General features: G+C 50.1%; 1 protein-coding gene across 1 annotated transcript in view; it reads left to right on the top strand.

The window, feature by feature from the left end:
* Positions 1-17,188, top strand: part of Stk35 (serine/threonine kinase 35) — a 39,392-nt gene extending 22,204 nt beyond the window's left edge. The window contains exon 4 of the mRNA XM_026409721.2: positions 12,793-17,188. The gene's annotated coding sequence lies outside the window, so the exon portion shown is untranslated. The remainder of the gene's footprint in view (positions 1-12,792) is intronic.
* The last annotated feature ends 9,263 nt before the right edge of the window (positions 17,189-26,451 follow it).

Raw genomic sequence — 26,451 nt, 5'->3', positions numbered from 1 at the left:
CTTAGGGTTTCGAGAGTCAGGATTTGACGCTAGGTATATCTGACTAGAGATTCCATTCTTCCTTTTTGCCTCTTGCAGTCTCTTGGAGAGCACTTGTGATGGGTTTGTACAGAGGCAGAGTTCCCCTCTAAGAAGTACCACACTGACAGCCCTGTAGGCCTAGTGCACAGGCTGCTGTGGGTGTCCTCTATAGTCTGACAGCTGATGGTAGCCAGGCACACTGCAAGACCACCAGCCACTCCTTCAGGGGAGGTGAGCCTGCAAATGAAGCCCCAGACATTGGCGGGGGATGCAGAGCTGGGACAGTGAGGCACCCACACAGCCAAGGTTCCGGCAGCAGAGAAGGGAGAAACCACACAGGCGGACAGAGGTCAAAAATGACCAACAGGTACCAAAGCACACTCCCAGCTCTGGAGGAAAGCATGAGGCATTCAGGGAATGGTGACAGTATAGGACCTCCTGCCACTCAGTCATGAGGAAGGGACTCATGAGCAGAAGCCATCCTAGTTGTCTCTGGTCCTCAGGCAGAAGCCTGAGGAAGTTTTAGTATTGGAGAATTGACCCCAGAGGAACTTAACCACATCACCAGCACTTTATATATTTTTTTTTTATTTTGAGACAGGGCCTTACTGAGGCTGGCTTTGAACTTGCTATCCTGCCTCTGCCCCCAGAGCTGCTGGGGTTATAGCCGTGTGCCACCACGTCCTGCTCAAGGAAGAGCTTTTAAGGTTGATGGGGAACCAAAGCAAGGTGGCAGGAGTTGCTGTGTTTCTCGCTGACAGACCTTCAGCCCCCTCATTGAATCTTGACTAAAACAAGGGAGGACATCAGCTTGCTGCTGTGATAGATGGGCCTGCCTGCAGCCCCAGGGTGAAAAATTCTGGGGCCAGGTCAACAGAGGGAAGCCTTTGGAGGAGGTAGATTTAGGGCTGGATTCTGAAGGAGGCTTGGTGGTGCCTTGGAATTGCCAGGTGAGATGTGAGGAGGTCACGTTTCAGGGTGCATCCTGTGGCTTTGTTTGGCTGCAGGAAGAGGTGGCTGTTCTGAGTGTAGAGATGGGCTGTGGGCCCAGGCCTGGGGAAGAGTGCCCAGGTTTCTGTCTCCCTAAACTAGGGCAGAACACAAGCTTCTAGCCCCTGTTTTCATTTCCACTAGCGAGTCCTCTGGTATTATGAAATCAGAGGAAATGGAGACCTGCTCCAGCATTTCTGGGGCTCAGAGGTATGGCAGGCCTTAAAACTGCCAACCAAGTTTAAAATAAATCAATACCATAAAACACTGCAATGAATTTCTCAATTTTAAAGGAATTTCACTTTCAGTGAGAGGTGCCAGGGGAAAGCTATAACTCAGCCCGCATCATACACAGGTCAGAAAGCATTCGGTATTTTGTTTCTTTGTTAAAGAAAGTGATGTCTGGGGACTTGGGAGGAGTGGATTAGAGCCACCCAGGCACCCCATAGTGTACAGTGAGGAAGATGGAAATGCTCCTATTTTCCCAGGCTGCAACAACTGGTCTCACTGTGCGGCCAGGGCAGTTGTTTTCAGAATTCAGAGGCTTGGTGCTATACCAGCTTTGGTGTATCATGTTGGATTTTAACATTGATGATCTCTTCTTAATGGGAGAATGACCAAGTCGATGCAAGCCAGCTGACTCATTCTGCATCTCCTTCCATCCTTGGGAAAGGGACACCCTTGACAACTACATGCAACACCCTCCCCCTCCCTTCTTGTTTTCAGACATGCCTAAGACATGCCCTTCTAGAACACTGAAGTCTGGGGCAAATCTGAGGCATGGGGTAGGAGTATTAGTGCTGTCAGATTTTGGCAGACTGCATGGGCATTACCAGCACAGCCCAGCCCCTTGTACCAGACATAAAGAGAACTGGAAGTCACAAGTAAAGAGTCATTTGTTGTTAGTAACCAGATTGCCTGCTTGGATCTGGTGAATATTTGAAGGGAACCTTTGGTTTGCATGGGGTAGCAGAAGTACATTTGAGTCTACCACACCCCAAACAAACAGCAGGGTGACTTTTACCTTTAGTAAAACTTGTTCTGGGGCTGAAGCCAAGTGCCTAAACTGAAATCCAGATGTCACCACTGATACAATCCAGAGGTCCTCCTCCCTTCTCTACCTGGAGCATCTAAGGGCCTGGGCACCAGCCTGGCGTGGCACAGAAAGGCTTCAGGGAGCACTCAGCTCCTGCCTCCTCTTGAGTGTATCCTGTAGCAGTGCCACAGCTGTTGCTAGAATCCAGTTTCCCATTTCCTAGAATGAAGTTGATGCCCTAGGCAGACTAAATCGGAGTCTTGTGCAGTCTTGACCCTGGGTGAAACGGAGCTGAGGTTGGAAGGATTGCTTCTGATTCGCTGGTGCCAGGAACCCCGGGTGTCCTAAATAAGGGGATTTGGACACATTCAAGCCATTTCATACTTCTCACTTGATTCCACTCCCCAACAGTGTCTGCAAAAAATGCCATACCAGTGGTTCTCAAACTCTCGTCCACAGACCAGCAGCGTCACCTGGAAACTTGTTCAAAGACCTGTTTCATGCAGCCCATCTGGGGAGGGGCCTGTGTTTAGCCCTTCAGGCATTGGTGATGCGTGCACAGTGGGATCAATGCCTCTGCAAAATAGCAAAGGCAGTGGGCCACCTCTTGTGGTGCAGACCCTTGCTCTCACCTTTTGCTTTGAAAAGCTTGGAGCTAGGTCTAAGAGGGCTGCAAAGTTCTGACCCTGACTTCTGTAGTTTTGTATGTTGATCTCTAGTTACCTAGCTCTGTGACTCTGGCGTGGTCACTCCTACTACTCTCTGATCTTGGTTTCCTAATTGAGAACCAGGGTAACAAGGACCACTCTTAACCCTCTTCCTCCAGCTCTGGCATGTTCCTCGTTCAGAGGTGTTCATGATTCTAGGACCTGGGACAATTTTCTTTTGTTCAGCATGCCTACCCACCCCGCCAGCCCCCTCTCTCTATGTGAATTTGCCTTTAGGCTGAGGCAAGGCCCTGTGGCCTCCTCTTGGGAGGAGGAGGAGGAGAAGGAAATAATTTAACTTCTCCATGGGCTTCCCCAGCTCTGGGGAAGTGAACTTCCAAGCCATGGTAATGAGGAACCTCTTAAGGTGATCAAAGGGCAAGTACCAGCAGGATAATAAGAGGATCTCTGGGAGTCTGCTGAGAGGAAGGGAATCACCCCTAGGGAAAGGAACACATGGAATGGTGAAGCACTGATGTGATGCACAGGTAGGACCTAGGATTAGACATGGCTTTGAATCCTGGCTTGATTCACGTATTGAGCACCTGCTACATCAGGCTTGGGTTGAGGAGGTAAGGTTGTCCCTAACCTCTGTCCACTTAAACCCTAGGCAATCTCGAGGCCTCATTTGTAAACCAAAGTTTCTGACCCACCAAGGTGTTGCTAGCATAAGGATTAAATGGCACCCCAGTGTGGAGCGGAGGAATCACAGGCACGTGGCAGGTGCTCCATGGATGCTGAATCCTGTCCTGTGATGCCAGTTCTTGTCCCAGCTGGAAGTGGAGACAGACTTAGCATCTCAAAATGTGTGCTCGTTCATTGCCTCCCCTGATCCGCTTGCTAATAAAAGGAAAAACAGAGAGGGTCCATTATTCTGTTCTTTTTGGGGGGCGGTGGACCAGGGATTGAACTCTGGGGAACTGGGGCACTCGACCACTGAGCCACATCCCCAGCCCTATATTGTATTTTTATTTAGAGACAGGGTTTCGCTGAGTTGCTCAGCACCTCGCTTTTGCTGAGGCAAAAACTGGCTTTGAACTTGCTCTCCTTCCTCGGCCTTCCAAGCCGCCAGGATTACAGGCACGCGTGCCCGTCCCTATTCATTCTTTATTGATTGCTACATACCATGCACTATGGTAGGTGCTCGTGGTGCATTGGTGAGGAAAACAGACATGGTCCCCACCCTGGAGACACATAGTATCCTCAGTTGGAGAGAAGTGTCGTAAAAGAGTACTGCTTGGGAATGGATGAGAAAATAGCAAAAATAGGGGACTAGCCCAAAGAAAGTTTCTTTGAGATGGTGCCAATGAAGCAGACCGGAGGATGACTCCTCTGCTAAGAGAGGGAGAGGGACACAGGAGCCCGATAGGCCAAGCTTTGAGGTCACTGTAAGTGATTGAGCAGCAGTTTGCACCGCGGACGTGTGTGGGTGGAGGACAGCCCTGGCTGCTGTGCGGTGTGTAGAGCTGGAGGGAGGCCAGGTAGTGATGGCAGAGGGCAGTGAGATCAAAGTGTCTGGGGGGTTTCTGAGGGACTGTCAGACTCACCAAGTGAGGGAGGGGTAGCTCAAAGATGACTGTGGTCTCTGGCTCTCACATTGGCTGTGGGAACAGAACTATAAGAGCTCCTGACCACTGCAGAAGAGGTATTTGGGGAGTGTGGAGGGTGTTAGCCAGAACACCAATGAAGTCCTCCTTGCTCCTGCAGGTGTCTGTGCTGGGGTGTGATCAGCAGGGTCTCAGAGGGTGGCTGAATCTCGAATTTGGTGCTGAATGTAGGGCACCTTCTCAGCATGATGTGGCCTCCGGGACCCCGAGGCTTCCTTCCTGGCCTTTATTTGGTGGCTACATGTAGTGTTTTGTTCTTTCACTTGTAATCCAAGTGAAGGTGACTGTGTCTGGCTCTGTGTTTTTATTTGCATATGCACTCTGCTGTGATCAAGAATCAAGAACATGGCATTTTGGTTTTGTAAGCCAAAAACCTGAGCAGGGTCTTGTCCCGGGGAAAGCCTGGTAGTTCTGCCACGGGAGCCAGCGTCTGGCTCTTTAGTTTTTGAATAGTTATATAACAGCAGGACCATGATTGCTAGCTGTAAAATTGATTTTGAGAGTTACTTTAATTTGCATTTGGGAAATACTTTCTATTTTGGGTTAAGGAAAGGAGTGCAAGGGGGGAAGTGGAGGGGGAAGGTCTCTGGGTAGCTGCCTTCAGGATGCTAAGTGCAATTCTAGGGCTGAAGGGTGGCCCTCTAACCTTAAGTGACATCTAGCTGGTGGGGAAGGTGTTCCAAGGTCACTCCTTCAGCTCTTCTTCCACTCCAGTTCCATTCCATGGAACCCAGGAACCCCTGGGTGTTTCAAATGAATACCAAGCCCTTGGTGCTTACTGGTGGTCCTGCGTCCACTGTTCTTGTTTCTGCACAAGGCCTGCGCAGACTGCAGTCATGGTGAGGCATGAGAGGAGGGGTGAGGGCATGACAACCTTAACTTGCTGAGCATGTGCTATTGTTCAGACCTCTGCTCTGCTTATCTTGTTAAACCCTCCCCTGTGTCCTGGGTGTCTCAGCCCCCCTACTCCCATTCCAGGAGAGGAAGTGCTACATGGTCATTGAGGGTCAGCTCAGGGGATAGAGGTCAAGCCCAGGCTCTTTTCCATTGAGCTTCCAAAGAGAGACTATCTGGCCAGCACTGTCTCTCAGGGCCACTAGGAACCAGGAGGAGGGCATGCTGGCAAGTGAGGAAGACTGAGATGTTTCACTGTAGGTGACCTTGAAGAAAGGAGAACAGGCATGGGAGGCTAGCAAGGGAATAGTGCGGGTACAGGCAGAGCAGTGGGAATGTTGGAGAGCGGATCCCAGGGTGGGTTGTGCAGGGCTGTATTTTAGGAGGGTGAATGAGTAGCAGAGGGGAGATCACACCTGGCAGAACACATCTCCAGAAGGTGTGAGACTGCACAGCCACCTTGCAGAACGTTAAAGTTCTTTCTTCAACTTCAACTGGATAGGATGATCTGAGCACCATGTTCCCATAGTGGTGTCAGGGTGTAGGGGACTAGCTGTTGAACCTGATGGACCGCAAGCCTATGTATACTCAGCCGCTCTGCCCCTTACTGGCTGGGTGAGTCGGGCAAGACATCTGTCTTCTCAGGGCCACCATTCCCTGTCAGAAGTGCGGGCTGTGCGCACTGTGTATTGTGTCCCCAGCTCCAGCTCACACACAGAAACTTGGTAATGGTGGCTCCATTCGGCAGCCTCACCTTGCTGTTTTGTTTTTTGCCAAATCCTCTTAAGCTAATCAAGTGTTTTCGCTTTGTTTCTTCTCCCTAACAATTTGTGGTACTCTTTTTTCCCCAGGAGAGCCCCAAACCCCTTAGCACGTGCCCGCTGAGTTCCCCGTGGCTTGCTGGGCTTCAGCCTTGTTGCTGTAACCAGAAGTCCATATGGTCTCCTCTTGCCTGGACCACTCTGTGGTCACAACCTTGTTTGAGTTTTTCCTTTTATAACCACAAATTGACCTGTCCCCATACGGAAAAGTGACCTCTCCTCTAGCTAATAACTGGGACTTAGGCATCTTCCTCCTGGCATGGGCCCTTAGGGTAGCTCCCAGGATCCCCGCCTTCCCTAGGGCCCTTTCTCTGCTAATCATGGCCACCACAGCTGAACCCAGCTCCGTGGGGACCCGGGGAGACCGTCACAGCTTTTATTTCAACCCCCCACTTAATAAATTGAGGAGGGGAATCGTTAGGGTATCCACATCACTAACTGCCAATTACCAGGGCTGCTTCTAGGGACAAAAAGTTCTCTGCTGGTCTTGAGTTTCACCCAGGACCTGTTTACCAGCTGAGGTGCTTAAGGGAAACCTGGGCCCCAGTGCCTCAGCGCCTCTGGTTTCTCAAGGCCAGAAAGACCAGGTTTCGGTGGGTCTGGGTTCTCAGACCCAGAAGGGATGACCCTGTGCTACTGCTATTACCACGGACACCTCCAAATCTGGAATCTTCGTCTTGCCCAGTGATGACTCTTGTGCATTTGGGGAACTCGGTAATACCAGCATTTCTGATAGTACACTCCAGGGAATCCGACTTGAAGTCATGAAATCAGCAGTGGGATGACATGGTCTAATGATGTGACTAAGTCTCCTTGCCTGAGAGCTTCCACAGTAACCACTCACGTCAGTTGGCATAGACCTGTTCAATCCCCAGACTGAACTTCCTCGCCCACTGAGTTAAAGTGGACGTCTGCAGTGCGCTGTCCTGGCTCTCGGGCCTGCTGGTGTCCCTCAGTAAGCCCCACCCTGCTGTGCGTTGGGCCTGCCAGTCGTGCTGCTGGAGACTGTGTCCTTGCTGAAGGTGGATAACTGATGGGACACAGAGCCACCTTCTCTCCGTGGCATCCATCCCTTTTAAGTGGGGATGACATGGAGGTTGCTTGAGACCTCTGGGAGAGAGACCTCACTGCCTCCTGCTAAATGCTCATTGGCCTGGAGCCGTGGGGAGCCCTCGTCATACCCAGGGGCTGTGTTCTGGTTAGTTTTGCCTCCTAGAACAGCAGCCTACAGAGGTTCTCCTGCTTCCCGTACTGTTTCATGGGCCCATTTCTGAATCTGAATAGTGGGATATTTTACCAGAAAAATGAATGTGACTTACATTTCATGATCCTTCAGAGGGTTGTAGAACCTCTGCCACATCCTTGACTGGTCCCAAGTCCTTCATTGGACACCTGAAGAAATGAAGTTTCCAGAGAAGCAGAGCAAGCCGAGGTTGGAAGCCAGGTCCCCTGGCCATCGGGCCTTCATCATTTTCTTGCTTATTACCTTAGCATCTTTAAATGTGCTGCTACTTAGGAGCCCAAGACTCAGCTTGTGCCTGAGCTGTTACAGTCTGCCTCTCAGAGGCTCCGTAGAGCCAACCCCCATCTCCAGTCCTAACTTGCTTTCATGAACTAAATCCCTGTGGCTGACTTAGGGGACATGGTTTGAGGCCATCTATTCACACCTGGATTTCAAGGGCCTGCTCCACATAAACTGTATTTGCAGATGGTTTGATCATCTTCTCCCTTGAGGGAGGGCCTCCTTCTGAAAGCTGGTGGGAAGGGGATTGGAGAGCTGGAATCCAATTCCAGCTTCACAGCTGGAATCCAGCTGTGAAGCTGCTGCCATGTGTGATCTTATACTTACTGGGGTCTTATTTCCCTTTTCTGTTACACCTTGCCCCTTAGAAGTAGTCCTTAAGACTGAGAACGGCACTTTCCCGCTCACTGTCTACCCTTGGTCTTCAGACCCTGACCACAGGACACACGTGTGCTGTGCTGTGGACTGCGTGCAGCACAGTCATCCCGGGTCTTGCCCTACTTGAAGCACCACAGTTGCTAGCTCCGGGGCATAGCAGGAAGCTCCACTCCGACTGATTGGAAGAGACAGGGGTGCTGGGCCCACTGAACCCTTAGGGCTTGTGTGTTGATGTCTGAGTAGGAGAAGCCAGATGCTTTGGTGTACTAACCAACTGAAGTATGATTCAGTTGGAGTTCATCTGTGACCCTGACTGATTATCTTTCCTCTGTTCACCTTGGATGCCTGTTTGCTTCACATCATGATATTCTGAGAATTAATAATACAAGCCTCAGCTTACTCATCTGCAAAATGGGGATAATTCTTATGTGGACTTTTGTCTAAACAAAGAAGGCACAACTTAAAAAGCCTCATGGGGTGTCTATATTATATTTAGAGGTGGAGTCTCACTTAGTTGCTGAGGCTGGACTTGAACTCACAATCCTCCTGCCTCAGCCTCCCAAGCTGCAAGGTTGCAGGTGTGCGCCACCACACTGGCTATAGAAAAGAAATTTTTTATATAGATAAAAGGAAATGTGTAGAGTAGAAAGAATCTGGGCTTGCAGGGGTATCACAGATGCTCGAGGTCCCTGTCTGACCAGCAGGTAGAATTCCCTGGTGCTCCGTGCCACTCTGAAGCTTGTGGGGGCGGGGGGGGGGCTAGTCTTCTAACACTTTCAGCAAATAGGTCCTGATAAACAGCCAGGTTGTATTTCAGCTTTCTGGCAGAGGATGCCGAGAATACTTCTCCTCCCACCTGCTGTCCCTGGACCCATTGTGACAATGTGTGGCCTAGGTCCACATCCTTCCGAGCGGGGATCAGAGGGCTGCTCTCCCCACCACCTCCACTTCTTTATTCTCATCTCCGTGGTGAGAACATAGGACAGAAATATCCTGAATTAAGCCTGGACTCGATATTAAGTTGTAGGTAGTCCAGTCTGTGGCACCCTAAGAACCAAAATGACCGTCAGCACAGATGGAGGCAAGGTCGTTTGACTGAGAGCCACTCTGCCAGGTGCCTTGACTCCTCACTCCTTGCAGCAGACCCCAAAGGACAAGTAGCACCATTTGCGTTCTCTAGTAGGGAAAGGAAGCTTGGATCATGGAAGTGGCAAGTGAGTGGCAAGGCTTGGACTTGAACCCTCAAGTGCCCGCCATGAAACCTGTGCTCCTTCTCTGATAGAGCCCTGGAAAGCCTCCCACGCACATACCCTATACTGGGCACCTTACCACTGGGACATCCCCAGCTCTTATTTGAGACATGGTTTCACTAAGTTGGCAAACCTGCCATCCTCCTGCCTCAGCCTCTTGAGTCTTTAGGATTATAGACCCGGTGCTTCCAGAGATTTTTAAATCCTGTGGTTACCAGACTTAACATATTTCATAAGGCAGCATGATTTAGAACCAGGATGGGGAAAGGAAATCAGTTTTTTGAATCACTTCTACTTACCTTTTATCTTCATCTGTTCAAAGAAATGGCACTTCAAAGTCAACAAAGCAGGAAGGCCGTATTCTGAGAGGAGGGAATGATCCTTGATTCACCAGGATGCCCTGTGCCTGCAGGTTGAGCAATAGGGACAGGAGAAGGACATGAGCCCCTTCTGTCCCCAGCTTCTGTGCTCCAAGCTGTTAATGGCCTTAATGAAAGCCTTTTGGCCCCCAGACTCCTTAGGCAAATCAGACAGCTGCTCAGCTGGCAGAGAACTTGCTGGAAAACTTCTCACTGTCTGGTTGGCACCATATCCCCCCTTGTGCCCTGGGCACCAGACCTGTACAGAGGCACCTAAGCCAAGCCTTCCAAGAGCCCTTTTCTAAGTAATTCTATTTATAAATGCAGGGATTAAATGGGTTTTAAACTCCACTCATGCTCTTGTCTCTCTAGGAAGGGATTTTCTATTAGAGTCACACATTAAAAGCAGAGGCTTTGGAGTGAGACCAACCCGAGTTTAAACCCTGTCTCTACCACCTTTATTAACTGCAGCCTTTCTCTGAGCTTCAGTTTCTTCATCTCTTTTAAGACTGGGGTAACAACCCTATGAGGTGACAACCTCATAGGGTTGCTGGGGTGAAATGAGGCAGGAGAAGTAACCTCTTGGTCCCTTTTGGGACACAGTGATCAGAAAGCAGTGTAGGAGGGTTTAGGTTTGCCTTGCTAAGTTGTTACCTGTAAAGTACTTGGAATTTGCAGGCGCATATTAAATGCTCAATAAATGTTTGTTGCATGGTAGGTTTAGAGAAATAAGAAGGCAGGATGTGTTGAGACCTTAGTCAAAAGGCTGAAATAAGAAGGATGAGGATCTGCCCACAAACCTTCCAGATTACCTTCTCCGCTAAGAGATCTCAGCTGCAAACTGGGACTGGGGGTGCTGCTGAGCAGGGGGTGCATGGTTAGGAGGGTTCATCTTCCGCCGTGGAAAGCTGGGATCAAGACCCACAAGTGGGCCTTCGTTGACGGTAATTAGTGGCAGGGGAGCAGGAGCAGCAGAGTGGGGGGCCTGCCCTGGGGAGTCTGTTTTCTTTCCAGATTTCACACTTTCCCAGTGCATCTTGGCCACCCCAGTCCAAAGCAGATGCTGGGTCACCCCTTTCTGGGGCAGTGGAGCGGGAATTATCCATCTAACCTCTCACATGACAGGTGTGGAGAATTCTCCACTGCCCACTGTGTGGAGGAGCCCAGACAAGAGACAGTGAACTGTTTTCCTCAGTGAACAGTCAAAAGTGAGACTGTGATGTGTGTTCCTCATAGGAAATCGGAAGCTGGGGAAGAAGTCTCAGTGTAGTTCTTGCAGGTTTTCCTGCTGTCAGCTGGTGCTGGGGGTGGGGTCTGTTTAGTCATAGTGCATTAGTCTCTTTTCTCTTGCTAATGACCCATTACTACAGACTGGGTAAGTGCTAAAGAAAAGAGATTTATTTGGGCTCATGGTTCTGGTCTCAAATCAAAGGCCCATATCTGGTGATGGCCCTTCTTGCTGACAGTTTCAGGCAGCACGGGGCATCCTGTGTCAAGGGAGGGAACAGGCCTCTCCCTCTTACAAAGCCACCAAGATCCAATCATGGGGGTTCCACCCTAATGGCCTTATCTAAAGTTAATCACATCTCAGGGCCACACCCACTAAACACCATAGTCAGTTGCTGATTATGTTTTCACTCCCTCATTACCTCACAGTGGGGTCTCCAGCATGAGCTGGGGACACACCATATTCATACTTCCTGCCATACTTAGTAACTTACTGTTTTCCACTTAACCCAGAGGTAGGCTCTGGCATAATCAAGACGCCATACAACTATCTCATTTCCTCTGCAATATATCAAGTTGACGGATCATTTGCTTAATCATCCTTTATTTTTGGACTTTTGTGAGTTATTGCCTCATAAGTTACAGCAGCAAATCTCTCTCCACCAAGTCCTCTCCTTATTTAGTGTTATCTGAAGCTGGATTTCCAGGAGCAGAACTGGAGGGTATGGGGCTAAGCACGTCTCAAGCTTTGAAAGTATGTGTGGCCACGAGCCTTCCAGAAGGCTCTCCCATGTTGGCTAGTGGGTGGGGCATGATGGAGGTGTCCCTGCTTGGTGCCCACACCTAGCCTGAAGCACTGTGGATGACTGAACAAGCCATGGCCTGTTGGAAGTCTATCACATGAGAGTCCCTGGCTGAGGACAGTTGTCTTATCAAATTTCAGAACCTGCAGTGGGAGGGTACTGTACAGTTATTACTACACTCAGCTCAAAAAAAGCGCCCCCAGTTTTCAAAGGAAGAGACCAAGGCTGATAGGTAGTAAATTATTCAGTATTATCCTATGCCCACTCTCTCTCTGAGGGCAAGAAGGCCACCTCTGAGGTGGCAGGCCATGTCATCAGATTGCACAGGCAGACAGGTTAAGGTAGAGATGGCGCGGGGCTGGGAGGGCAGGCCTCAGTCCACAGAGCCTCTGGGGATCACAAGCTTGCAGGAAAGACAACCTATTCAGTCGTTCAGGGGGAAACCAGGCACTTGGAAGAGCCTGGATGACTAGGGGTGCAGGGAGGGTGGAGCGTTGCTGCCCTGGGGCCCACACTGTCTAGGACAAGGCCATACTTCATCACGTGGCTTGGTCTGGGGCAGGCCCAAAGCTCATCTCTTTGTAGGCTTTTGTGTTCTAGGTTCCTCTAGATTTAAGTCCCTGAAGGGCAGGCTTCTTGTCTTACTCCTGAGGCCTGGCCAGGGTGGTTTCCAGAAAATACCAGTACTAACAGGGTCAGCACTCTCACAAGTTTTACCTCTAAAATAAGGTAGCTTAAGCTTGGGGGCGGGGGTGCTGTGAGGCCCACGCCCACAGTTAACCCTGGAGGGCGGGGCGGGAGACAGGGCTGAGCAGAACCAGGGCTGATAAGGCCTGTGGGGTGTCTCCTAATAGCACAAGGAAGCTAGGGTGGGATCAAGGCCTTGGGACCCATGATCAGATCTGTAGCTGCCCCAGCATGCCTGGGTCCCTGCTTCCAGGGTCAGTCAGTTTTTGTTTTTTTCCGTAACCTAAAAAACTGGGGCTCCTCAGTTTTCTTTCTTGAAAAATAAGAATGTGTCCACGGCAGGGTGGTTTTAGCGACACTGGAGTTACTCCATAGAAAGTATGTAGAAATTGGGCCTCATCACATCTTTAAGCTTAGCGTAGTCGGTCGGGTTGGGTGCTGGTGCTGAGCCTGGTGATCCCATGCCCACTCCCTGCCTTCTGTCTTCCAGGTTGATCCTTTGGGACCCGTAGTCTCATCGTGTCTCCGACAGGACGGCAGAGGGTACAGGTGATGGCTTGGCTGGTTGGCGATCTCCCGACAGCGACATCTGGATCTCCGGCAATGTGAAGCTTTTGTTTGGGTTTCCCCCTCCTTTTAGTTTTCATTTCCCCCCGCCCCCCTTTTTTAATTTAAACCATCAAGACTTTGGAAGAGCAGAGAGCTATGCTGTGGACAGGCACCATTTCTTTAAAGAAATTCAGTGTGGACAAGGCATATGTATAAATTTCCCTGTTCGTTTTTATAAGGGTTTAGGGAACGATTTTGGTTTTGTCCTTCATTTTACCTCTGTCTCTTTCTTTTACACATCTCCCAGTTCTGCTCATACAGCATCTCACTTCTTGGAGAAGACCCTTCTCCCCGGAGAGCATTTTGGGTTTCTCCTGGAATGGGACATGAAGACTCAAGGAGGCCGTGGGCCACCTCCCTACCAGATGCAGAAACTGCCGGATTCCTTGGTGGGCTGGTCCTGGTCCTGGCCCTTGGCCCTCGATGGGACAGAGGCGAAGAACCACCTGGAAAAGGGCGACTAGGGCGTGGCCAGGAGGACTCCAGAAAGGAGGCCTAAACTCTGGGTTTGGTTCTCTTTAAGCTCTTGGGAGCCCCAGGCCACACCAGGACTCTCAGTGCTGAGAATCTGTTCCCTCTTGTGTCCTTTACAACTGGGAGTCCCCAGGGAGGAGGTAACATGTGACCATCCCTGTTTGCTGCAGATGACTGGCCACCTGACCCCAGCCCCACAAGCCCACCTCTCTGTTAGGAAACTGTTGTGCCAAACCTCTGCCCAGGACACACTGGGTCTTCCATGGGCATCTGTCACTGCTGAGGTCACCCCTCCCTGCTGCCTCCTGATCGTCGTCTTCCCAGGTGTGCTGCAAGTTTCTAGGCCATCACAGAGACTGCCGGAGGCCACCAGCCGGTCATGACCATGGCCATGATAACGGCACCCTGAACTGGCCACCACCTTCGTGCGGTGAAGGGTATGCCCTGTGTGCCGGGGTCCACGGTGTCACACGAGGACACATGTCAAGAGCCATCTCCCTCTCCCCCAGGGACTTTGCTAGTGCCCGCCCTCAACACAAGTGCGTCTGATGGGAAGAGAATGGAGCTGCCCTGGGCAGGAAGGTGTCTGGCAGGACAGGGGAGACCCCGTGCCTGCCAGGTGCCGGTGTGGGGGCTTGTCACCTTAAAGCACCCCTGGCTGTGACCCCTCGACACTGCCATCACTGTCTGGGTGGCCCTCTGCTCCTGGCAGTGTTCTTGCAGCCTCCCTCTTGGGCTGCGTCTCCAACCTGGCCCTTCTCCCTGGGCGGCCCTCTGTCTGGCCCTCACATCCATAGCAGCCAGATGGGATTGGGCCTCTGGGAAGAGGAAGGAGTCATTCCTATTTGTCGAGTGTTTTGTTTTGTTTTTGTACCTAAACCAACAGAGGAGTGATGGGGAAGCACCTGGAGGGCGTTGTAGTTGGTGTGAGACCAAGGGGGACTTCCCCCAAAGCAGCAGTCCTCTGGCCCTGGGGGTGTGGGAGACCAGCACAGCACGGAGCCCCTCAGCACCAGGGTTCTTCCTCCCCTTGGCCGGTGGTTGGCTGCTGCCAGCAGGATCCTGCAGGGCCCATGGCGGTCACCTGTCTCCTCTCCCGACTTCTCAGGCAGCCTCCTGGGCACACTGCACTGCAGCTGGAGGGTCGGGCATCAGGGTTCCTTAATGAGTGCATGTCCCTTCTCTGCCCCCCAGCCCGTCTTCCCTGGGGGTCAGCTTGGCCTACATGAGCAAATGGGAAAAGCAAGTCTCCTACCCGGCACCTGGCTGTGGTCATTCTGAAACCCCCACGCAGGCTTGAGCCTGGGGTGCCTACTTTTTGCCTGCCATTCTCTCCTGCTTCCCCCAGTCTCAGCTCTGTGTTCCTAGGGCCATAGCGTGTCCTCTTGGTGTCATAGTCTTCCCCTGTAGACCTCAGGGAGGCAGCTCGGCAGGGGGATCTGCTTCCTTACCTTTCCTCCGGGACTCCCAGCCAGCACCAGCTTGGTGGTAGGACTCCCTCAGCTCCAACTAGGGCCAGCTCTTTATCCCCAAGTGCCTGTCCCTCCCGCCCCGCCTCCCTTCCCCTACTGATCCATTTTGTCCACCACGGGTACACGGCCAGGTGGTGGGCAGCCTTGGGTCAGCCCCGGGGCCCATGCAATCTCTCAGGGCCACTCCCTGCCACCCGCTCAGGGATTGGCCCCCTCTTCTATCTCCCCTCTTCCTCCTCCTCCCCAGGCCTCTGCGGGGGCCTCATCTCAGCACCTCCAGGTTTGTTAGGCCTGTCCCAGTTCTAGGAGTTTCCACACCCAAGGCAGCACTCGGTCATCCTCTTCTTGGGTCTGTGGAAAGGGTGGCTTGTTGGAGACATCTTGGCCCTGGCCCTTGTGGGTCTGAGCTGGGATTTTCCTTAGTGTGAGGCAGCCAGGACAGATCACAGTGCCTTAATCTCTTGCCTCCCCCTCCAGCCCAGTGAAAGTGTGGCTTCCCTCCCTGTCTGTCCATCTGTCACTTGCACTCACATTCCCTCCTACCCACAGACAGCCCCGGGGGAAGGAGACCCTCTGCACTCCCACGCCCCCTTCGTGAGGGCTGCAGCCAGGCACAGGTCTCCCCACCCACCTCCAGGCCACTCCCGAGCAGCTTTAGCCCAGGACAGAAAACGCTGCATACAGGTGCACCTTTGGCCTCCACCTCCCCAGCAGGTGTCCTGCCCCTTACCTCTAGCCAGGAGGACATGGCAGTCTGCTGCTTCCAGGCTGATTCCACCTGACCCCTTTCTGGACACCGGGACTAAGGTTGCCAGCCTTAGCCTCATCTCATCCCGGGGGCATTGGGACAGGTAATGGGAACTCCTTCCTCCCACCCTGATGGGCTCTGCCCGCATGGCTGCCTTTCCAAGGGAGTGTATCAAATGTTTACCTAAGAAATACCCTGTTTACAGCTGGAGGAGAAATGTGCCCACAGTGGGTGGAGATCTAACTCTCTGGAAAAGGCCTGGCCTCCTTTGTGGCACTGCCAGTGGTGGCCCCAGAGCGGATGCAGGCAGAGATGCCTGGGGTGGGGGGAAGGCCCCTCACTGCCCCTGCTCCCCACCTGTGGTGCTAAGACCACTCCCTCTCCCCCATGGCCTCGTCCCAAACATTCCCGCCTCCCTGCTCCTTCCTCCAAGAGCCTCGGCTCCTTACATATCACTTGTCTCCTACCTAGAAAACCAGTGTTTGGAGCAATAAGATGATTATTTTTGCTTGAATCTTTTTCTAAGAAAAGGAAAAGAGCTGCCATTGTGGGAATCTAGATGCTGTTGGCTGTTTACCTCTTTAGAAGATAAAAGGACGGTGTCTGGACTTTAGCCTTGGGGTATCTTTGGACGCATGGAAGAGCAGGAGTCTGGCTGCCATCCCCAAAGGAGGGGACCCTAACTCTGCCCTTGCCTTGCCATAAGGCCCCTTCCAGCCCTGCCCCTGTGCTCCCCTGCACCACCACCACCACACACATCTGGAGGCACTGACGGGTCTACTCTGGATGGGTCTCCCTCCCCTTGATTAGTTGTCCCTCAGGCTTGTCTGGCACACAAGACAGCTGCTAGCAGGCAGCCTCAGAACAGCCAAGCTTCTATCAGCTCTCCAGACAGGCAGGGTTTGGAGGGCGAAGCCCAGGAAACTGCCTCTTCCTCCCTCCCACACTGAGCTGGAGCACAGTGTGGACCTGCCCTGCCCCTGGCTCTGAGGCAGGGGGCTCCTGTCCTAGACATGCTCTTGAAGGGAGACCAGCCCCAGTGCACCATGGTACTGGCCACTGTTAGCATCCACCACCGTCACCAAGAGACTAATCCACTGCCATTGGCTGCCCAGGGAACCCTAGGATTGCAGAGGCTATCAAAGGGAGCCCCTCACCCTAGACACTTTTCTAGGAGAGACCATGGGAGGAAGGGAGCTTATTTGGGGATGCTTTAAGTCATCTTGTGCCCTAGCTTTAAAGAAGTCTTGTACCCCAGGGGCTTCTTCCCATCAGTAGGGCAGGCAGGATGTACAATAAGTTCTTCAAATTTGGGACAGTCTTGGGCATGAGGGAGGTTTGAAGCCAGGCACAAAGTTAGTTTTAAATACTAGTTAATAAATCTATTTTTCTTTATTTTCTTTTTTTGCACAGAAGCTGGTAATCTAGGACCTACGTGTGAACAACTTTATATGAATATTTTTTGTACTTGGTTTACTTGGGTTGGTATGATACATTATATTTAAGTTCCTTGAACACTGTGGATCCCCCTAATGTGTATGAATGACTGAGGCTTTGTAAATTAAGGGACGTTTGTGTGAATAAAGTTATTTGATGGGGTCAAAGAAGCCATATGTGATTTGAAAATGAGTATTTCATGGTTTCGTTGCCACCTGTTTGGGAGGGTGGAGAAGCCAGCATATCACAGCAACACTGTCCTGTTTGGTGGCATAAGGAAAGGATGCTCACCACTCAGTATTCCCATGCTTGACAAAACTGCCAGTGGCCCTCCGTGGCTCTTCCTGTTCCACACCTGGAAAACACACACCTAGGAGGGCAGGAGCCTGTCGGAAGTCCTGCCTCCTCTCCTTGGGGGAGGGGCCCTGAATGAGGACCTAGACCTAAGAGAACCCCAGTGGCCTCCAGAAGGCTCTACAGCCCTCTCGGCCCCAGCCCTGCAGGTCTGTGCAAGTCCTAGCCCTGAAGAATTTTGAAGTAGAAAAAAGGTCACCACTGCCGGGCTGGGGATTGTGTTCTAGGAAAGTGTGGGCTCTATCGAGGGCCAAACTGTTGACAGGGTGAGCAAACCAGGCCACAGTGGTTGGGTTAGGGATGGGGGAGGAGCACATGGCCCATCTCCTTTAGCCTGGTCCAACAAAAGCCACATTCCATGAGGAATGGAGTCTGGAATTGGCCCAAAACCTTCTGATCCCTCCCCCCTGCTGCCTGGGCGGTGGGATGTGTGCCCCCTCTGCTGATGAGAAATGAAGCCCAGAGAAATCAGGCCACTGGATGAGTGGGGGGACCTGGGAAGAACAGGGATTTGTGCCACTTCCAGTTGGGACTGGTAACAGCCATCCTGAACCTATTTGCTGGGGTAGCGAGGAGGCGGTGGTGGCTACCTTTGGAGCAGTAGAAGACTAACCAAACGCTGGGTGCAGCAGGCAGGCCCTCAGCACATGCACCTAGTTTCTAGTTTCCCAAAGAAGTAAGGTTGGGGACTCCTGAGACCTAGAGAATGCTAGGCCTGACATTCTGGCATCATGCAGCCTTGGTGAAGCTTACCTGTCGTAAGGGTTGATGGTTAATGTGGAGCCCACCATTCAAGGCCTTTCTGAAGACCTGTAGACCCTGGAAAAATAAAACCACCAGAGGCCGAGTCAGAACTATGGGATGTGAGCTGAAGGGAAAGACGGGACAGGCTTGTCACTTGGAAGTCCACGGACCACACTCCAGGACCAGGGTTTGGGCTCCAGTGGCTGCTGAGGATGAAGCTTCCTGTAAAGGATTCCTCTGTCCATATCATGGACAGTAACCTGGGCGTTGAAGAGGACGACCCACAAGTTTTGGGTTTTTATTAATAGGTTTATTGAGCTAATTCACCCTCTCAAAAGTGTACAGTTCCATGGGATTTAGTATATTGAGGGAGTTGTGTCACCATCACCACTAATTCCAGAACATTCTTTATCTCCTCAAAAAGAACCCAGTACCCATGAGCACTCACTTCCCAGGTATCATACGGGCAGCCCCTGGCAAGCTTGCACGGATCTACTTTGGATTTGCCTGTTCTGGGCATTGCATATAAATGGGATTATACAACGTGCATCCTGATTATCAATATTTCATTAATGGTATTCCATGGTGTGGATATACCACAGTTTATCAATTCATCAGTTAATGGATGTTTGGATTTTTTCCACTCTAGCTAAAGAATATATTTTTGACCAAACTTTCAAAAAGGCTGCACACTTATAGATTCCACCAGTAGTGTATTTTTTGCTGTACCCTCTTCCACATTTTTTACTGGTGCATCCCATCTTTCTTATGATGAGTGATCTACCAGATGTAAATGGTCGTAGGTCATAGATGTCCATCTATCCTCTGTCCTATTCATTGTGAATAAGAGTCATGCTTTAACTTGAGTCAGTCATTTAATGGTTCAGCCTGGCCCCCTGCTTAGTGGAGATAAAGTAACGCAGATTGGCTCTGCTGTCTGAGGCACACCATCTTTCTGGCTTCGTGTTCTCTTCCACAAAGCAGTGAGTATCCACTTTGAATGATGGTTGGCAGGATTAAGGGTGTTCGTGGAAGATGCATGGTGGGCACCCCTTCAGTGTCCCAAGCCCCGTGGCTTAGGGTAGAGTTCAGAAGTGAAGAAGTGGAGAGGAGCTCGGAGTGTGTTGTTTGGGTAGGGGTGACATGGAACCTAACATAACCGTAGGAGGATCTGCCGAGGGCCATGATCTACAAGGCTGAGAGGTGTCACTGTGACCCTGGGAGGAAGGATCTAGAATATCAAACTAGGCCAGTTTTCATGTCAGAGGAAGGAGTTTGACCTCTGCGTCCTCACTAATCACCCCGCCCCACTCCCAGGGATCCTGGCTTCAGACCCTGGATTAGTGGTTCGAGAAATACCTGCCCCCAGCCACCTGCTGGCTGCCAGCAAGGAGCTCCTAGTCTAGAGGAGGGACTCAGAAGAAAGAGGCATCATCGCCTGGTCTGAGGGAGAGGGAGGCTCCAAGGGCCTGGGCAACCCTGGAGACAGAGGGGAGATTTCCTGGAGGAAGCAAGATCTGAGGGGACACACTCAGGCCACCCTGCTGCGGCCCTGAGCCCTGCTCCTCCAGGGCCTGCTGTAGCACCCAGCTGTCACGGCTGTTGTAAGGTGCAGTGGGCACATTCCCTCAGCCTTCCCTGCCTTTCCAGCGTCCTGAGGGCAGCTTCTGAGTCTCCCAGAAGGTCTTTACCTCATGACATCCCAGCTCAAGGATCCAACCGAGGTCCTATGGCACCGAGACCCCCTCAATTCAGTGTCCACACAGATGTCCTTCGAAATCAGTAAAACATTGGTGCCAAGGCTCCAGAACACTAGGGACTTCCATTGCCCCCAAGGCACCTCCCAGCCCCTCGCCTGGCCTGTGGTCCTTCCCCACCCTGCTTACTCACCAGACCCACTAGTCCCCGCTCCCCTCAGGCTCTGCCGCAACAGCCAGCCTGGCTTTCTTGCTGTCTCTCAGCACAGGAGACTTTTCCAGCCTGGGGCCCTCACATTGGCTGCTCCCTGCATTGGTCCTTCATTGCTTCCTTGCTCATCACCCCCTTAAAGGAATACCGCCCTACCATCTCTACTTCTTTAGCATGCTCTACTTTTCTTTATGGCACTTAATCACTAGCAGGAAAGTTTTTATATATGTACATATGTATAATGCATATGCAGATGTATACACATATAAATAAAATCTCTAGATAGTTCTTTAAGCAGAGCCTGACATGGCACACAGGAGACATTGTGGCACATTTATTAAGTAGATGGACCAGAACACGTTCTATCAGAGCATGCTATTTCACCCCAGTGGAACGGGTTTGGGGGGGCCTGCAGGGTAGTGGGCAGCGCCCGGGCAGGAACCTGGAGCTCCTGAACCCTGGCCCAGCCACTGGTGGGCCTGCAACTTCTCTCCATTCCTGAGACTTAGTCATAGGCTACTTCATTCCTGCCAATCCCTGAGAAGTAGGAACAAAACCAGTTTACTTGAGAAGGAACTCGCCAAGTGTGAGCAATAATATTCCGGGGGCTTGATTTCTTTCATCTGGATCAAGGATCAGCCAGGGCAAAAGAGTCAACATGTCAGGCTTTGCAGATCCCGGGGCTGACTGCAGCTCGTCAGCTCTGCCATCATGATGTACAAGTAGGGAGCACGTCAGCAGCTGAGTGTGGCTGTGGACCAGTAGAGCTGTGGTCACGGGTACTGAAACGTGGATCTCACATACTTTTCACCAGAGTGTTACAAAGTCGTGTTCTTTTCTTCTTCAATTATTTAAAACCATACGACCTATTTAAAACCACGCGCCTCCAGTGGTCTAGGCTTGCCCCTAGGGAGCCCGTGACAGACAGCATGGTGCGTGGCATAGGGGCCCAGCTCAGGTCCAGAGGGATGAAGGCGAGGCCATGTGCGTGATGGTGATGGGCAAGATCCAGGCCCTAAGGTTCTGCTCATCTCTAGATGGTTCCTTGGCCTGTGAGGGAGCTACCTATGGGGAGGTAGACGTCACCAACCATCCCACACAGTCATGAATCCAGAAACGACAGCGTGGGAGAAGCAACTGGAAGAGGAGTCAGGATGCCGGATCCAGACCCATCCCTCCTGCCAGCTGTGGGGGAGGCAGCAGCTTCCCTCCTCCCTGGCCTAATGGGCTTCTGGATCAAACAGAGGGTTTGGTTTGCCACTTTTGACCTCTTAGTCTTATGACTTTGGGCCTGTCGCTCTCTGAGCCTCAGTTTCCTCACTTACGTAATGGCCATGATACCAGCATCTGCCTCAGAGATTTTTCTGAGAATTAATGAGATAGCGCATAGAGAATACAGAATAAGTACCTGACCAGCAGTTAATTATCCATAAATGGCATCTATCGATAGTATTTTTAAAGAAGAAAAACATTTTATAACATGTTCCTCAGATAGTCAAAGGGGAATGCTGTGTGTTTCATGTCCCTCCTGAAGTCCCTGTGCATGCTCTAGACCCTGAGCAGTGCTGTAGTAAGAGCTGCTGGTCAAGCTTTCTCAGATCACTGACATATGTACATATGTATAATGGAGCACCTGCTAGCGCTGCCTGATTGACATTGTGGAGAAACACTTCAGAGCCCACTTGCCGGGCCAGCTTTGCAGCTTTACAACCCTGATTCCCTCTGAAGGCGTGTTGGCTGCCCCATCCTGTTTCACAGGGGCTAAAGTCACTTCCTTCTTGCAAAAGCCTTCAAAAATTGCCTCAACTTGGTCAACTGGTTCCCTGAGGGCAGACCAGAAGATGAGGAATTTAATAACAAGAGATGAGGCCCAGGCAACTCGAATGTAGTAAGAACACAGGACAGTCGCCCCAGCCAGCAGACCAAGGGCATTGCCCAAACCCGAGCATTCCTGGTTCCCATGTTGACTGGGCCCAGCCGCCCTCCAGCTAGTGTTTACCCAGAGCCCAACACCGGCAGGGAGCCTTGTGCCTGCCGGGAGGCACCTGTAGATCAGCGATTCTGTACACAGACTCTACCATGAGTCTGCCCAGGTTCAAAGCAAGTGGCTCTACTACTTTAGGACTCAGTTTCCTCATTTATAAAATGAAGATAGTAACTTTACCTATGTCCGTGAGGAGTAAGTACTGCTGCACAAACTGGAGAGCACAAACAGCAGCAAGTAGCTTTCATCACCCAGGCCACCTCCTGGTCTAGGATGGCTGCTGGAGCTTCAGGCATTTCATCCTAATCCCAAGTAACATGAAAAAGAGAGGGATGAAGGAGCCTTTCCCTCTCCGTTTAAGGAGACTTCCCTGAAGATAGACAGACAGACAGACAGACAGACAGACACACACACACACACACACACACACACACACACACCACTGCCACTTACATTTCTTGGCTAGAACTTAGTCACTTGGCCACAGCTGGTGCCAAGGAGGTGGGGAAGCAAAGGGGACAATGGTTTTGTTATTGAGGCTGAGGGGAGATAAATAGCTGCTCTGGCGAATCGAGTATGCCTCTGGCTTATTCTAATAAAGGTTCAGTATTACCATTATTAATAATAGCTCTGCAGATCTAGTTTCAAAAAATAAAGATAAAAATAAGGAAGAAAAAAAAAGAAATAACTAAATCAGCTCTTTCTTGTAGCCAGATAGGATCCAGGGTGTCTTTATCAGAGCTGGGACAATGTCTAGGTTACAGTCCCAGTTCTGCCATTTCTTGTGTGCTCTTGGGAAGTTTACCTAACCTCCCTAGACTTGTCTTTATCTCTGAGATGGAGAAGATAATAAGAATACCACCACAGGATCATCCTGAGGGCTAAGTAAATAGAACTAACGGATCTCAACACGGGAGTGGGGGAAGCTTCGATCCCTTCCATGGACGCAGAGAGCTTCTAGATGTACCCTGTTTCCTTCTTCCCTCACCGGAGCATTCACTGAGCACCTCAGTGCAGGGCTCCAGGGTTGAAAGATGAAATACACACAGACCCGTGTTCCCTAATTGTACGAACGTCTCTTGAGCCTGTCCTGTGTGCCAAGCTCTGACCACAGGACAACAGAGTCAGGTGCAGAGTCATGTGTGGGGGGCGTAGAGAACAGATCCGAGATCTCTGGTTTCAGGGAAGGTGGACCCAATCAATGTACAGAGACGTGGGGCCTGGTCCCAGCTCTGTGGGTGGGATCAGTCTGTACATTTTTGTCCCATGATTGTGGACAGGCAGCGAAGCCAGACCTGAAAATTGGGTTGGGAGAGGAGGCCACCCAAGGCTAGCATAGAAAAGAGGTTCTGTGCTTTCCTGGGTCATCAAATGAACAGTAATCTGGAAACAAAAGCCACGGATGCCTGCCAACTACACCCGTCGCCTGCACCCCGGGACCAAGCCAGTTCTCTGCTCTCTGGGGCCCCAAACTTGCCTCCTAGGACTGTTTCTTTGAGACTTTCCTATCTACCCTCTTCAGCCAGCTTTGGAAAGCATTTAGAATAGCAACCCTGCCCATCTGGGTCAGCTATTAATTTATTTAATCTTAGTTCCAAGTGCTTCTTCAATATGCACTCCACGGTGAGTCACCAAATGGCTTTAAGCATTTCTTCTGTAAGTGAGAATGATTTTAAGTTCTCACTGGAGGACATACACTGATAGGACATTGCAGGAGGGAACCCGGGGGGTCTGCAGTGGATTCTTACCCTAGCCAAAGGCCAGAACGTGATCTGTCTGCATCCTTGCAGGCTCAGCCCAAAAGTATCCTTTATACAACCCTCTTTTCGTGGGGAGAGAGTACGAGGGTTTGAACTCAGGGGCATTCGACCACTGAGCCACATCTCCAGCCCTATTTTGTATTTTATTTAGAGATAGGCTCTCACTGAGTTGCTTAGAACCTTGCTTTTGCTGAGGCTGGCTTTGAACTCCCGATCCTCCTGCCTCAGCTTTCCAAGCCACTGGGATTATAGGCATTGGCCTCCACACCCGGCTATACAACCCTCTTGAAACCAAAGTTCCTGTGTGGCCCATGGATAGCTGCCCATGGACTGGAGAATCCCATGCACTGGTAGCACTTCTTCAGCAAACCCATGTAGACTCAGATCATCTCCTGGCTGGACTAAATCACCCAACTTCTCTAACACCCATGAACTGAACTACATTTTTTCCAAAAAGGTCCAAACCTCTTCCAAGGGTGTTCTTCCTTGGGCACTTATGAAAAAATTAAAACCAACATACCAACATCATATGTAATAATAAAGACTGAATACTCTCCTTTAACATCAGGAATAAAACAGGATGTCCACTCTTGCCCTTCAACGTTGGACTAGGGTTTCTAGCCAGTGCAGTCAGGCAAGAAATAAAATTAAAGAAATAAAAGGTGTGAGATAACAAAGAAGTAAAATTGCCTTTATTTGCAGATGACATGATCCTCTAGGTAGAAAATATCATGAAATCTACAAAAAAGCTACAAGAATTAAGTTTGGCAAGGTTGCTGGATATAAGATCAATGCACGACAATCAATTGAATTTCCCTACGCTCGCAATCACAAATCAGAAATTGAAATATTAGAAAAAATAATACCATTTATAATATTATCAACATATATGAACTACTTATGGATAAATCTGGCAAAAGATATGAGATGTGCACAGTGAAGATTATAAAACACTGCTGAGAGAAATTGAAGAAAACCTAAATAAAGAGGAAATGTAAGTCAATCCTCATTATTTATGGATTCCGTATTCATGACTCTGCCCACCCACTACAATTTCCTTGTGTGGGAATAGTGAATATCCTGACCTGCAGGGCAGCAAAAAAAAAAAAAAAAAAAAAAAAAAATGAGTAGCAGCCTGGTACATACATTTCCAGCTAATGCCAACGAGGCCACTCCCTGACTTCTTATTTTATCTCGCATGCTATAAACAAATGTCCTTTTCAGTCTATTTAATGCCACATTTTTCATATTTGTGCTTTTTTGATGGTGATTTTAAATGGTCCCCAAGCTACTTGTATGTGCAAGGAGGTCGCAATGAGCCTTAGAGAGAAAATGCATGTTTTAGATCAGCTTTGCTCAAGCATAAGTTATGATGCTGACGTTCATGAATTCAGGCTGAATGAATCCACGCAGGTATTACATAAGGGACCTTCAAACAGAGATACACGTAAATCGAAGAATGTATATTAAATAGTTCATGAGAATGTTGTTACCAGAAGCTTGTAGAAACCTGACCCTGTTTCCCCCTAAAAGCAATGGTTCAGTATTTGCTAACTCATTGTTCACAGAGACTCTGTAGAACTTATTTCCAGCAAATAATGAGAATCAACTGTCCTGTGTTCATGGGTCAGAAACTCAATATTGTTCAGATGGTAATTCCTCCCAAATTGCTGGAGGGTTCCAATCCTATACCAATCAAAATTTCCTGGGGCATTCTGTAGAAATTGACAAACTGATTTTAAAGTTCACATGGAAATAAAAAGGACTTAAAATGGCCAAAATCACTCTGAAAAAAGACGAAAGTAAGAAAACACAGTACCTATTTCAAAAAGCATTACGAAGCAACATTAATCAGAACAGTATGGTCTTGGCATAAAGATAGATGTAAAGATCAGTAGAACAGAATAAAGCATCCAAAAATAGACTTACACACTTTTGGATGACTGATTATTTTTTTCTGGGATTGAACTCAGGGCACTCGGTCACTAAGCCACATCCCCAGCCCTATTTTGTATTTTACTTAGGTCCCACTTCGGTGTTGCTGAGGCTGGCTTCGAACTTGTGATCCTCCTGCCTCAGCCTCCCGAGCCACTGAGATTACAGGCATGCCCCACCACGCCTGGCTTGGATAACTGATTTTTGACAAGGTTACAAAAGCAATCCAGTGGGGGTAGTGTGGCCTTTTTAATGAATGGTACTGGAACAACCAGATGACAATAAAAAATGAAAAAAATTTAACACTTCAATCTATCTCTCACATTATATGCAAAAGTTAAATCAAAATAGACCGCAGGCCTCACTGTACTAAACCCCATATGATAAAACTTCTAGAAGAAAAAAAAATTTTGAGAAAAAGGAAAAAGAAGGTTTATTACTTTGCTAGCAAAGGAGAAACATAAGGGATACCTGTCCCAAAGGCTGTGATTCTGCTCATCAGCAGGAACAGGGGGCCTTTAAAGAGGTGATTCAGAGAAAACGAGATTAGGGAGGAGAGACCAGGAAGGAGAAGAGGAGGGAAAAGAAGGTCAGGGAGGAGAAGATCAGGGAGGAGAGGGTTGGGGAAAAGAAACAACAACAACAACAACAACAACAACAACAAAGTAAGTTTCAAAGCCACAAAGAATGTAGTCAAAGCACCAAGTGAACCCTGTTACCTCCC

This window comes from Urocitellus parryii, chromosome 6 (genome assembly GCF_045843805.1).
Source record: "Urocitellus parryii isolate mUroPar1 chromosome 6, mUroPar1.hap1, whole genome shotgun sequence".
NCBI classification, from domain to species: Eukaryota; Metazoa; Chordata; class Mammalia; order Rodentia; family Sciuridae; genus Urocitellus; species Urocitellus parryii.
The sequence above is the reverse complement of the archived record's forward strand: the minus strand, read 5'-3'. Positions and strand labels throughout refer to the sequence as shown.